The sequence below is a fragment of the Saimiri boliviensis genome, chromosome 15 (assembly GCF_048565385.1).
Source record: "Saimiri boliviensis isolate mSaiBol1 chromosome 15, mSaiBol1.pri, whole genome shotgun sequence".
NCBI classification, from domain to species: domain Eukaryota; kingdom Metazoa; phylum Chordata; class Mammalia; order Primates; family Cebidae; genus Saimiri; species Saimiri boliviensis.
In genome coordinates, this window is record NC_133463.1 from 53,814,505 (window position 1) to 53,827,974 (window position 13,470).

The 13,470-nt window shown below is 34.0% G+C and overlaps 1 protein-coding gene across 37 annotated transcripts in view; it reads left to right on the forward strand.

The window, feature by feature from the left end:
* The window catches only part of RIMS2 (regulating synaptic membrane exocytosis 2), a 730,833-nt gene that overhangs the window by 255,813 nt on the left and 461,550 nt on the right, over positions 1-13,470 (forward strand). The window lies entirely within an intron of this gene.

A 13,470-nucleotide genomic window follows, 5' to 3' on the forward strand; every position in this document is an offset into this window, starting at 1 on the left:
GCCAATATGGTGAAACCCTGTCTCTACTAAAAATACAAAAATTAGCCAGATATGGTGTTACATGCCTGTAATCCTAGTTACTTGGGAGGCTGAGGTAGGAGAATCGCGTGGATCTGGGAGGCAGAGGTTGCGGTGAGCCAACATGCTGCCGTTGCATTCCAGCCTGGGCAACAAGAGTGAAACTCTGCCTCAAAAACAAACAAATGAACAAAAAAACCTGCAAAATATTTGCTCTCTGATCTTTTCCGGAAAAAGTTTTCCAATCCCCACCCTAGAGAGTAGTTCTCTTAGTGTTGTAGAAATTTCTCTCTTTGCCCATTTTCTTTTGTCACCATCTAATTTTTTTTCAACGAAACCTGTTTAATTTTTCTTCCTTTATGTCCCCCCTGCCTCCCAGCTTCTATCCTTCTGTCTGTCTGTCTCTGTTTCTTCTTTCTTATCAGAATGAGTTTTCTTGCAGTATTTGAATTGGACAGAGAAATGGAGGTAATGCTAAGGAATATAATTTTAGTTTAAAGCATTGGTAATTTGTTTTTTCAATACCATTCAGAAACCAGTGGCTTTAGGAAGAGAAGCTTCAGTTTAACTTAATTTAAATCTATATGGACCTATAACTATATCTGAGACATAGAAAATAACTTTATAACATGATTTTTTGACCTTTTTAAATGAGTTATTTCTCTCACAGATATTGGTACAGTGTTTTACAGATAGACCATTATTTATTGAATGAATGAAATCAAGTTGAACCTAGACCTTAGCTTTGAGTAGGTGAATACTTACTTAACATATATTCATAAAATTACAATTCTTTACCAACTTAGATGCAAAATGCTGTTGAGTTTCAAGTGCGTTTTTATTTCAAAATAACTGCAAAATACATTTTAAAACTGGATTTTTTTCTGGTTAACAAAATAAATTTAGTGAAAATCTAAATTAAATCTTTAAAAACATTTTGTTGATATTTCTTACATTTGAAATTATTTAATAGTTGGATGCTTCATAATTTTCATAGTTGAAAATTAGTGAACTGTAGGAAAGTTTTTTTATTTGCAAAATTTTACCATTTATTTAATAAGTAGCAGTTTCTACAACATTTTGAGAAGTCAAAAAGTAAGAAATATCATGGATAATTTGTATGGTGGAAGAGAAAGAACGAGATGTCAGAAAACCTAGGCCCTGTTCTCACCTTTTCCCCATAGTGTCATCATTTCTTTGTGTCTCCATTTTCTCATATCTGGAATGGGAAAAGACAGCCTAAATCCTGAGAAGACTTCCAGTTCTAAAATTCTTTGTTATGTTTTATTTTAAGGTCTTTTGTCATGACATAAACTTAAAGGCATTCTCTTTCACTATGTTTTTTCTTTCTATAACTGGTATTTATATGACAAATTAATGCAGGATTATCTTCATTCATATTATAATTCATTGTTACAATTCATTCATTCAACAGATATTTATTGAATTTCAGTGTAGTATTTGTTTCTACATTTTCCTGTTTAAATGATGACAGTTAATGAAAATACCAAGGGTAATACAAATATAAAACAATTATCTTGGAACTAAACTATGAATTTTAGGGCAGGTTCAGTATGATGAATATTTAGCAGTTTGGTTATCACCATTTTCTTATTATTTAATACTTAGGACTTTCAAAATATCTCTGTGACATTGATTATTTAAAAATAGTTCAACCATTGTGGAGGAGAGTGTTGCAATTTCTCAAGGACCTAGAAATAGAAATACCATTTAACCCAGAAATCCCATAACTGTGCATGTATCAGAGGATTATAAACTGTTCTATTATAAAGACATATGCACACATATGTTCATGGTGGCACTGTTTACAATAGCAAAGACTTGGAACCAATCCAAATGCCCATCAGTGATAGACTGGATAAAGAAAATGTGGCACATATACACCATGGAATACTATGCAGCCATAAAAAGGATGAGTTCATGTCCTTTGCAGGAACTTGGACGAAGCTGGAAACCATGATTCTCAGCAAACTGACACAAGAACAGAAAACCAAACACTGCATGTTCTCACTCATAAGTGGGTGTTGAACAATGAGAAGACATGGACACATGGAGGGGAACATCACACACTGGGGCCTGTTGGGGGGGTGGGAGGGGCCTAGGGGAGGAATAGCAGGGGGTGGGAGGATTGGGGAGGGATAACATTAGGAGAAATACCTAATACAGGTGACAGGGGGTTGGATGCAGTAAACCATCATGGCATGTGTATACCTATGTAACAAGTTTACATGACTTGCACATGTACCCCAGAAATTAAAGTATAATAATAATAAAAAAGAAGATACCCATGTGGCCAATAAATTTAGGAAAAAATATTTAACATTCCTAATCATTAGAGAATGAAAATCAAAACTCCAGAACTTAAAGTATAATAAATAAATAAATAAAATGTTATATCCTAAAAAATATAATATTCAAAATATATGCTTAACACTTCTGCTTCCAGTACAGATGGAATAATAGTGCCTGGATTTACTCTTATGCAATAGGCATAATAAAATAAAATACAACAAAAGGCATGTAGATTGAAAAGAAAGAACTAATACTTTATTTACAGAGAACATGATTATTTATATAAAACATTAAAGGAATCTATTAAATTGTTACTAGAACTAGTAGGTGAGTTTAGCAGGACTGTAGAATATAGTCACTATTTGATAACCATTTATATTTCCAAATACTAGCAAGGAAAAACTTATAAATGGAATCTTTTAAAAATTAAGACCATTAAAAATACAAAATGCATTTACACTAGCACCAAAAAAAGAAATACTTAGATATAAATCTGACAAAATATGCACAAGATCTGTATGTTGAAAACACTGAAACACTGATGAAAGAAATAAAGTCTGAATAAATGGAAAGATAAATTGTGTTCACAGATCATAAGACTCAATATTGTTGAAATGTTATTTCTCCCCACTTTGATCTATATATACAGATAGATTCTAAAATCAAAACGGAAGTGTTTGAAGTCACACAAACGGCTTTTAGTAGGAACAAAGTTAGAGGCCCAACATTACTTGATTTGAATACATTGTAAGTCTACAGTAATGGAAACATTGTGGCATTGGCATAAAGACAAATAGATCAGTGAAACATAATGGAGAGTCTATATATAAAGCCACTCACGTATTGACAAGTAATTTTTGACAGAGAGGCAAAGGCAATTCAGTAGAGAAAGGATAATGAATGGTGCTGGAAAAACTGAACATCCATGTGCAAAGAAGTTTGAAGCTTTTTTTTTTTACTGTACAAAATTAACTGAAAGTGAATTACAGAGATAAATGTAAAACCTAAAAGTTTAAAAATTCTGGAAGAAAATATAGAATATTATATGATCTTGGTTTAGGCTAAAACTGTAAAGCTTCTAGGAGGAACTAGAGGAGAACTTCTTCCAGATTTTAGGGTGGGCAATAATTTCTTAGACAAAACACAAAAAGCACTAATTCTATAAAATGAAAAAAAAAACCCACAAAAATTAGACTTCATCAAAATAAAAACTTTTGAGGTACCATTAAGAAACTGTATAACCACGTTGTATTCCAAGAAATTTCAAGAGAAAATATTTGCTTATTGCTTAAAATGCATGTTACTTAAAAAGGTATATAAAACACTCTTAAAATTCATTAACTTAAAATAACCCTAAAGTACGAAAGAATTGGATTAGACTATTGATACAAGAAAATATATAAATGCCTAATAAGTACAAGAAGAAGTGTCCTATGTGTTTAGTTATATGAGAAATGCAAATCAAATCAAGACTATAAAGAGATACTTTGATATACCCACTAGGAATGCTACAATTTAAAACAACAAAAATCCTGACAACACTTGCCTTTTGTGAGACTTCAGAGGAATTTGACCTCTAATACCTTGCTAGTGAAAGTATAAAACAGGTGTCCCCAAACTATGGCCCGCGGGCCGCATGTGGCCCCCTGAGGCCATTTATCTGGCCCCCCACCGCACTTCAGGAAGGGGCACCTCTTTCATTGGTGGTCAGTGAGAGGAGCCCAGTATGTGGCGGCCCTCCAATGGTCTGAGGGACAGTGAACTGCCCCCCTGTGTAAAAAGTTTGGGGACGCCTGGCTATAAAACATTCAAAAATGTATAGTGTAAACATGGGAGGCTGAGGTGGGCAGATCACCTGAGGTCAGGAGTTTGAAATCAGCTTGGCCAACATGGTGAAACCCCATCTCTACTAAAAATATGAAAATTAGCTGGGCGTGGTGGCATGAGACTGTAATCTCAGCTACTCAGGAGTCTGAGGTGTGAGAATCGCTTGAAACCGAGAGGCAGAGGTTGCAGTGAGCTGAGATTGCACCACTGCACTCCAGCCTGGGCAACTGAGTGAGACTCTGTCTCTGAATAAATAAATAGTCTAAACATTAGAAAAGTGTTTGACAGTTTCTTATAAAATTAAATATACACTTTTTCATGACCCAGCAGTTCTACTCCTAGATATTTACTTGAGAGATGAAATAATATATCCACAAAATACTTGTATGATAATGTTTATAACAGCCTTATTCATAGTATCCCCAAAGTGGAAACTTCCCATATATCCATCAAGAGGCATGGTATATTCGAATAAATGTATTATTTATCAATAAAGTGAGGGAACTATTTACATGCACAGAAACATGGATAAATTGCAAAATCATGATGAACTGAAGAAGCTGGACACAAAAGAGTACATATGATATGATTCCATTTATATGAAGGTAAAGAAGAGACAAAACAAATCTATAGAAATCATGATGATGCTTTCCTTGAGGGAACTTTCTGGAGGGATGAATATCTTCTGTATCTTCATAGGGATATGGATTACTAGGTGATATATTTGTCAATGGCTATTATAGTCATAACATTTAAGATTAGTGTACTTTTAACTGCATGTAAATTATATTTAGTAAAATATTAAAGGGGGATTATGTATGTAATTGCTACATTTTAAAATTATTGGTTTTATTGAAATTCAATGGATTTTTTAGTAGATTCAGAGATGCTTATATTTATAGAATGCTGTTAGTATACCTAAAACTAAATCAATTTATTTAGAATTTACTAAGTGTGCATTACATATGGTTTAAGGACTATGTAGGTAGTCTGCTTCCATGAAATCATGACTATGATTCCCATTACTCTTACTCAAAGTGGTCATCTGAGCTGTGTGGTAAGAAAAAATAGCATAACCATGAGAGAAATAAGAGAAAATGTTGTAAAGGGAAATAATTTGTAAAAGGAAATCAAAGTATGGTCAAGAAAGAGGTTAAACTAGTGAGCTAAGGAAATAGAAAGAATAAATCATCAATGTTTTAGGAGAAAAAATAATCTAATAACCTGGAAGCAAATGATATCATAACTTTTATTCCTAGATATTTTTTCTTATACTTTTTATAATACAGGTAAAACAAAAAGTCAACAAAAGATAGATATGTCTTTGGTTCCACTTTCTGTGAATTATGCACATTCAATAAATGCTTGGTGCATATGATGAATGAGAGAAAGCTGTAATAGTTAAACAAAGAGTGTCTTTAACATGACTGATGTCCTTTCTGTTCCAGTTATCTTTTATTGACAGGATGATTAATCAATAGACTTGAAGACAAATAATGATCTGTTCTCATATGGCCAATGCTTAATAGACTTTTTTATTCTCAAGATTATGATATGAGCTCTGAAACACAAAGAATCTCTTTTAAAAAGGATGTTTAACATAGTGTAATAATTGGTTTTGCTACATAGAAGTCAGTTTGTTTTCTTGGAATATGTAACTTAAATATTTTTAATGTCAATTTTTATGTGGAAAAAAAGAATCTCTGTTTTCATTTTCAACTGAATTAAACTTGAACCATTCTCAAGTTTCCTTCATTTAAGTGACCTATAAATAGAGTTGCGACATGTGCCAGCTTGCCTAGGACAGTCCCAGTTTACACATGCTGTCCCAGCATTCTGCATAGATTGACATTTGTTCTGGATTTTATATGAAGCATTTTATTAAGAGTTGCATTAAAATAACCTGGGGTGAGTTTAGAAGGTCTCCATTTTGTACTTACATGCTACTCCTGCCATGATTTCATTCTGTGTGGGATGCATGTAGGGTGAAGGGTTCTCAACTGAAATATAATCAGCAATAATCCATCTTTTCCCTAACTTTTCAGACACAAGATAGCTAGCATTTTTGTTTTGAGGATGGGATGCAAGGCATCACTACTAAAATGAAGTATGATAGAAAGATCTTTGGTGGTGGTGGTGGTAGAAGTATTTGACATTGCTGTGCCATTAGTCTTTTTAGTCATGATACAGTCTTTGGCATTTGAGATGGGAGACTATAAGACTGTTTGAGATTATAAATTAGGGTAGGAAATAGAGGCTGAACAGTCTTGTCATAGAAAGTACAGAAGGTAGTCTGGATGTTTTTTCTGCAGTGTTTTTGTCATTTATTGTAGAGTATAAATTTATAAATATTTGTGTTTTATTATTTGGTAATTTAAAAATTTGCAATAAATATTTCAGCAGCAAGGTGCTAAAAATGAAAATGCATTTTTTACTGATGAATGTGTAACTTACACAAAATTTTTGTTGGCATTTGCTATCCACTAGGGGGCTAGTGGTCACTGAAGACATGCTTGCAAAAAGAAACTAACTTATTAAAGAAGCAACAACATCAATTTCAAAAGTTAGTAAAATTATTTTAAGAAAACTCAGTGATGACAAAGATGCCGAAGGTGCATTTTATAAGTTAGCTGTGAAGCATGACTTTTTTTTTTTTAGGTTAAATAGCTGTTTTAAAAATTTTAGTCAATTTCAATTTCGTGTGTGCGCGCGCCCGTGCCTGCGCATGCACGCATAATCAAAAAGTCAACAGCTCCATTAACAGAACTTGTTAACTCCATTAGCAACTAGTAAGTTGTTAACATTTTAAAAGGCATTTTAAAACCAATGCTTTTCGACACCAAGACATTTAAATTTTCTCTACAAAAGGGAAGACTTGAACAAATTTAAAAAATTTCATTATGCAAGAGTTAATGTATCTTCTTCATCAGTGTATTCCTAGCATCTATTCCTAGCATCTCGCACAGTAGTTGATACATAGTTTTGCTCATTAAATAGTTGTTAAAGACTGAATGAATAGATAAGAAAGTTTAAGAAAAAAAGGAAAAATTTAAGTTATTTTAGAGTGTCTAACAAAACCCCAGGAAAAGAATGAAGATAGACCTTACAATTAGAGTTTGCTGGGTGCGGTGGCTTGTGCCTGTAATCCCAGCACTTTGGGAGGACGAGGTAGGCAGTTCAAGACTAGCCTGAGCAACATAGAGAAACCCCCATCTCTACTAACAATACAAAATTAGCTGGGTATGGTGGTGCATGCCTGTAATCCCAGCTACTCGGGAGGCTGAGGTAGGAGAATCTCTTGAACCTGTGGAGGTTGCTGTGAGCTAAGATTGCTCCATTGCTCTCCAGCCTGAGCAACAAGACTGAAACTCCATCTCAAAACAAACAAACAAACAAACAAACAAAAAACCAATTAGAGTTATGGATTCAAATACTATGAACTCTATCGCAGTATCTTGCCTCAGTTTTTCAGTGTATCTGTTCTTTTGTGTCTCTCCAAAACGTTTTCACTGGTCAGCTGTTCTACATGGAATGAAAAATTATCATCAATAGAAATTTGTCAAATGAATGAATGAAAGGAGTTTTGTACTGGCCTTTATATTGAAAATCAGTACATTATTGCCATCTGTATTATACATCCTGCTTGGGAATTAATATGATAACTTTAAAGCTATTTTATTTAAGTAAAAAGCTATTTTATTTATTTTGACAGTTGAAAGCTTCAGTCAGAACATTGGGATGAAAATACAGTTAAAGTCTAAGATAGCACATAGTTAAACAGCACTTTATGCTAATTAAGGTTGATGTGGTAGACAGAAAATAAATATAAACCTGGCCATTTGAAAGTGGTTAAAATATTTTCTCATTTGATTACATCATGATACACATATAAAAGTATTTTTAAATGGACTGTATGCATTTTGATCTGTCATTGGTTATCAAAATTGATCTGTGGACCATAAAAAAGTCATCCTTTCTTAAAAAGATACAAATAGAATTTTGTTTCATACCTCTTAAACTTGGTACAAAGGCAAGAGCAACAACTTCTGAATTTAAATCATAGCATATAGAGTTATCTTTTCTTTGCTGACATTTAAAAATGTCAAAGCTTGCCATGACTTTGACATTTAAAAAAATTTGTTACTTTACTTCATAGGTTGGAAGTTAAAAAGTGAAATAACATGAAAAGTACATATTTTTATTTATGCTTTTGATTGATATTTTGATACATTCATATAATCTGTAAAGATAAAATCAAGGTAGTTGGGTTATCCATTACCTAAATATTTATCTTACCTTTTTGCTGAAAATATTCAAATTATTTTCTTCTGGCTGTTTTGAAATGTACAGTAGATTATTTTTAACTAGTATCCTACCTATCAATCAAACATTAGGTTTTATTTATATCTAATTGTATATTTATATCCATTGATCAACCTCCTAATGCTCCTTCCCTCTGCCCTTTTTGGTTAGTGGTAACCATCAGTATACTTTCTAGAGATCTTCATGATATCCACATTTGTAGCTCCCACAAGTGAGAATATGTAGTATTTGGCCTTCTGTGCTTGGCTTATTTTGGTTAACATAATGACCTCCAGTTTCATCCATGCTGCTGCAAATGACAGAATTTCATTCTTTCTAGGCCAAATAATATTTCATTCTATATGTCTGCCACATTATCTGTTTATCCATTGATGGGCACTTAAGTTGATTTTATATTTTGGCTATTATGAATAGTGCTGCAGTAAACATGGAAGTGCAGATATCTCTTTAATGTATTAATTTCATTTCTTTTGAATTTATACTCAGTAGTGTGCAGTTGCTGGATCATATGATAGTTCTAATTTTAGTTTTTTGAGGAACCTCCAAACTGTTCTTTATAGTGACTATACTAATTTACATCCGTACCAACACTGTATGAGAGTTCCCCTTTTTCCATATCCTCACTAGCATCACTTTATCCTTGCCTTTTTGAAGAAGTCATTTTAACTGGGCTGAGATGATATCTCATTTTGATTTGATTTGCATTTCTCTGATTATTAGTGATGCTGAACATTTTTCATATACCTGTTGGTCATTTGTGTGTTTTCTTTTTTCTTTCTTTTTTTTTTTTTTTTTTTTTTTTGAGACGGAGTTTTCGCTCTTGTTACCCAGGCTGGAGTGCAATGGCGCGATCTCGGCTCACCGCAACTTCCGCCTCCTGGGTTCAGGCAATTCTCCTGTCTCAGCCTCCTGAGTAGCTGGGATTACAGGCACGTGCCACCATGCCCAGCTAATTTTTTGTATTTTTAGTAGAGATGGGGTTTCACCATGTTGACCAGGATGGTCTCGATCTCTCGACCTCGTGATCCACCCGCCTCGGCCTCCCAAAGTGCTGGGATCATAGGCTTGAGCCACCACACCCGGCCCATTTGTGTGTTTTCTTTTGAGAAATGTCTGTTTAGATCTTTTGCCCACTTTTAAATTAGATTATTTGTCTTTTGGCTATTGAGTTGTTTGAGCTCCTTATATATTCTGGTTATCAATTCGTTGCCATATGGATAATTTGCAAATATTTTCTGCCATTATGTGAGTTGTCTCTTCATTTTGTTTATTGTTTTCTTTTCTGTGCAGAAGCTTTTACACTTGATTTAATCCTATTTGTCTAATTTTTTCTTGGCTGCTTGTGATTTTGAGGTCTTACTCAAAATCTTCACCCAGACCAATGTCCTGGAACATTTTCCCAGGGTTTTCCTTTGGTAGTTTCACAGTTTCAGGTCTTAGATATAAGTTTTTAATCCATTTTGATTTGATTTTTTTATGGTGAAAGATAGGGTTCTGGTTGGATTCTTCTGTGTATGGATATTGTGTTCCCAGCACAATTTATTAAAAAGACTATCCTTTCACCCTTTGAATGCTCTTGGTGCCTTTGTTGAAAATGAGTTGGCTAAAAATGCATGGATTTATGTCTGGGTTCTATATTCTGTTTCATTGATCTATGTGTCTGTTTTTATGCCAGTACCATACTGATTTGGTTACTATAGTTTTGTAGTACATTTTGAAGTTTGGTAGTGTGATGCCTCCAGCTATGGCTATTTGGGCTCTTTTGTGGTTCCATATAAATTTTAGGATTTTAAAATTATTTCTGTAAAGAATGTCATTGAGATTTTGGTAGGAATTGCATTGAATCTGTAAATTGCTTTGTGTTATATTGACATTTTAAATTCTTTCAGTCCACAAGCATGGAATATCTTAATTTTTTTGTGTCCTTTTCAGTTTCATTCATTAATGTTTTATACTTTATTGATATTTCTTTCACTTCTTTAGTTGTATTGTTAGGTATTTGATATTCTTTGTGCTTATTGTAAATTAGACTGCTTTCTTCATTTCTAAGATTGTTTCCTGTTTGTATACAGAAATGCTGCTGATTTTTGTATGTTGATTTTGCATCCTGCAACTTTACTGAATTTGTTGACCAGGTCTAACAGTTTTTTGGTGGAGTCTTCAGAGTTTTGTCATCTGTGAACAAAGCTAATTTATTTTTTTTCCAGTTTGGATGTTTTTTTTTTTTTTTTTTCCTCTTGTCTGATTGTTCTGGCCAGGACTTCCAGTCTTCCAGTATTATGCTGAATAAACATAGTGTAGTGAAAGTGGAGATCCTTGTCCTGTTCCAGATCTTAGAGGAAAGACAATTTTTCACCGTTCAGTATAATGTTCACTGTGGGTTTGTCCTATATGGCCTTTATTATTTTGACATATGTTCCTTTCATAATCTGTTGAGGGTGGTTTTTTTTTTTTTTTTTTTTTTTTCATAAAGAGATGTTGAATTTTGTCAAATGCTTTTTTGGCATCTCTTTAAATTATCAGATGAATTGGAGTTCCCTTATATGTTATTTTTTTCTTTCCTCCAGCTGCTTTTAGGATCCTCTCTTTATCCTTTACCTTTGAGGATTTGATTACCATATGACTTGAGTTAGTGTTATTTGGGTTGAATCTCTTTGATATTTTCTGACCTTCCTCTACCTGGATATTTATATATTTCTCCAGTTTTGGAAAAATTTCAATGTTATTTCTTTGAATAAGCTTTTACTTTTTGCTCTTGCTAAACTCTCTCTTAGACACAAATAATTCTTAAATTTGGTCTTTTCAGGTAATTTTCTATTTCATGCTGACCATCTTTATTATTTTTCCTTGTTTTTTCTTATTTCTCCTCTGATTGTATTTTCAAATGCTTGTCTTCAAGCTCTCTGATTCTTTGAGAATCTGCTTGATCCATTCTGTTTTTGAGAGTCTAATGATTTTTTTCAGTTGTCAATGTATTTCTCAGTTGCAAAACTTCTGGTTTTTAAAAATTATTTCAATATCTTTGTTAAATTTCACAGATGAATATCTGAATTGCTTTTCTGTGTTAACTTGAGAATCACTGAGTTTCCTTAAAACTGCTATTTTTATATGTAAGAGAGCTCACATATCACTCTTCCAGTGGTATCAGTAACTGGTTACTTGGTTCATTCATTTAGAGAGATAATGGTTTCCTGTTTCATTTTGTTTTTTTATTAAAGATTCTTTGTTATTTACCTGCCTTGCTTTTTTTTTTTTTTTTTTTTTTTTTTGGCTAGGTTGCTGCCTTCTTTTTGGTGCTAGTTGATACCTTACGCCAGAGTTTGCCTGGCTGTAGTAAATAATTGGGTTGCTGCGCAGCCTGAATGGGAAAAGTCCAAAGGGGATATTCTGGTAGTGTTCGAGACTGGCTATGGGTTCATGCTCAGGAGATCTGTGGAACATACCTCCTATAGCATGGTGCTGCTGAATAGCCCCTCTAATTTGGCATCTCCTTTACTGAGTTAAGTAACAGTTGCCAGAACTGGGATTCAGTTTAGAAATTGTGAGTTGAGGGAAGTTTTTCACACGCTTTGTGCTGGGCAGATTGTGGGGAAAGGTATCAAATATCTTATAGTTTGCTTGGAATTTTTTCACTTCTTTGTGGCCCTAGGAACTGTCTCTTCCTCATATTTGAGTTCCGGGATATTGCTGATGATAAATTGGTGCTGTATATTTGTTGTTCATTTTTCGTGGTGGGTGGAGGGAGTGAAGCCAGCTTGCTTCTTTGTCATTTTGGAACCGGAACGAAAAGTATATATTTTTAGTAAAGTTAAAATTATTTTTTCATCAGCAAGTGTTAAAAGTTATTTTGTTCAAAATGACTTAGTAGTGTTGCTATAGAGATGGCTTTGATAGGTACTTGAAAAACTTACTATGCTTATTTTAAAAATGGTTTAAAATTTTGTTTCCATAATTACTCAAATTTTTTGATTTGCATGCTCTCTTTGAATGTGTTTTGGAGTAAATTTTAAGACTTCTCAGTTCTTGGAGAAGGATTTTGTTATGCTTCAAGGTGTATTTCTTCCATATATTATCTCCCTTATTATTATTATTATTATTATTATTATTTTATTTTTTCAGACAGAGTTTCACTTTTGTCACCCAGGCTGGAGTGCAATGGCACGATCTCAGCTCACTGCAACCTCTGCCTCCTAGGTTCCAGTGATTCTCCTGCCTCAGCCTCCCAAGTATCTACCATTACAAGTGTGTGCCACCCCACCTGTCTAACTTTAGTATTTTTTTTTTTTTTTTTTTTTGAGACGGAGTTTCGCTCTTGTTACCCAGGCTGGAGTGCAATGGTGCGATCTCGGCTCACCACAACCTCCGCCTCCTGGGTTCAGGCAATTCTCCTGCCTCAGCCTTCTGAGTAGCTGGGATTACAGGCACGCGCCACCATGCCCAGCTAATTTTTTGAATTTTTAGTAGAGACGGGGTTTTACCATGTTGACCAGGATGGTCTCGATCTCTTGACCTTGTGATCCACCCACCTCGGCCTCCCAAAGTGCTGGGATTACAGGCTTGAGCCACCGCGCCCGGCCTAACTTTTGTATTTTTAGTAGAGATGAGGTTTCACCATGTTGTTCAGGTTGAAGTCGAACTCCTGACCTCCAGTGATCCACCCACCTTGGCCTCCCAAAGTGATGGGATTACAGGCGGGAGCCACGGCACCCAGCCTTAACTCCCCTATTCTATACATTTATTACATACTCCAGCCATTCAGTTTCACTCAGTTTCTGTTTTCTTTTTCTTTTCTGTAACATGGTTACTATTTTTGTTTGAGGGTGTATTTTTATAGACATTCTCTGCAAATATAAGAATATATATGTACACTATATATATCTATTTCTTTGAAGTGATACCATCCTATATATAGTATTTCCTTATCTTTCTTTTTTAATTTAGCAGCATATGTTGGAAATCTTTCTTTACCAGTACATAGTGAGTGTGCTT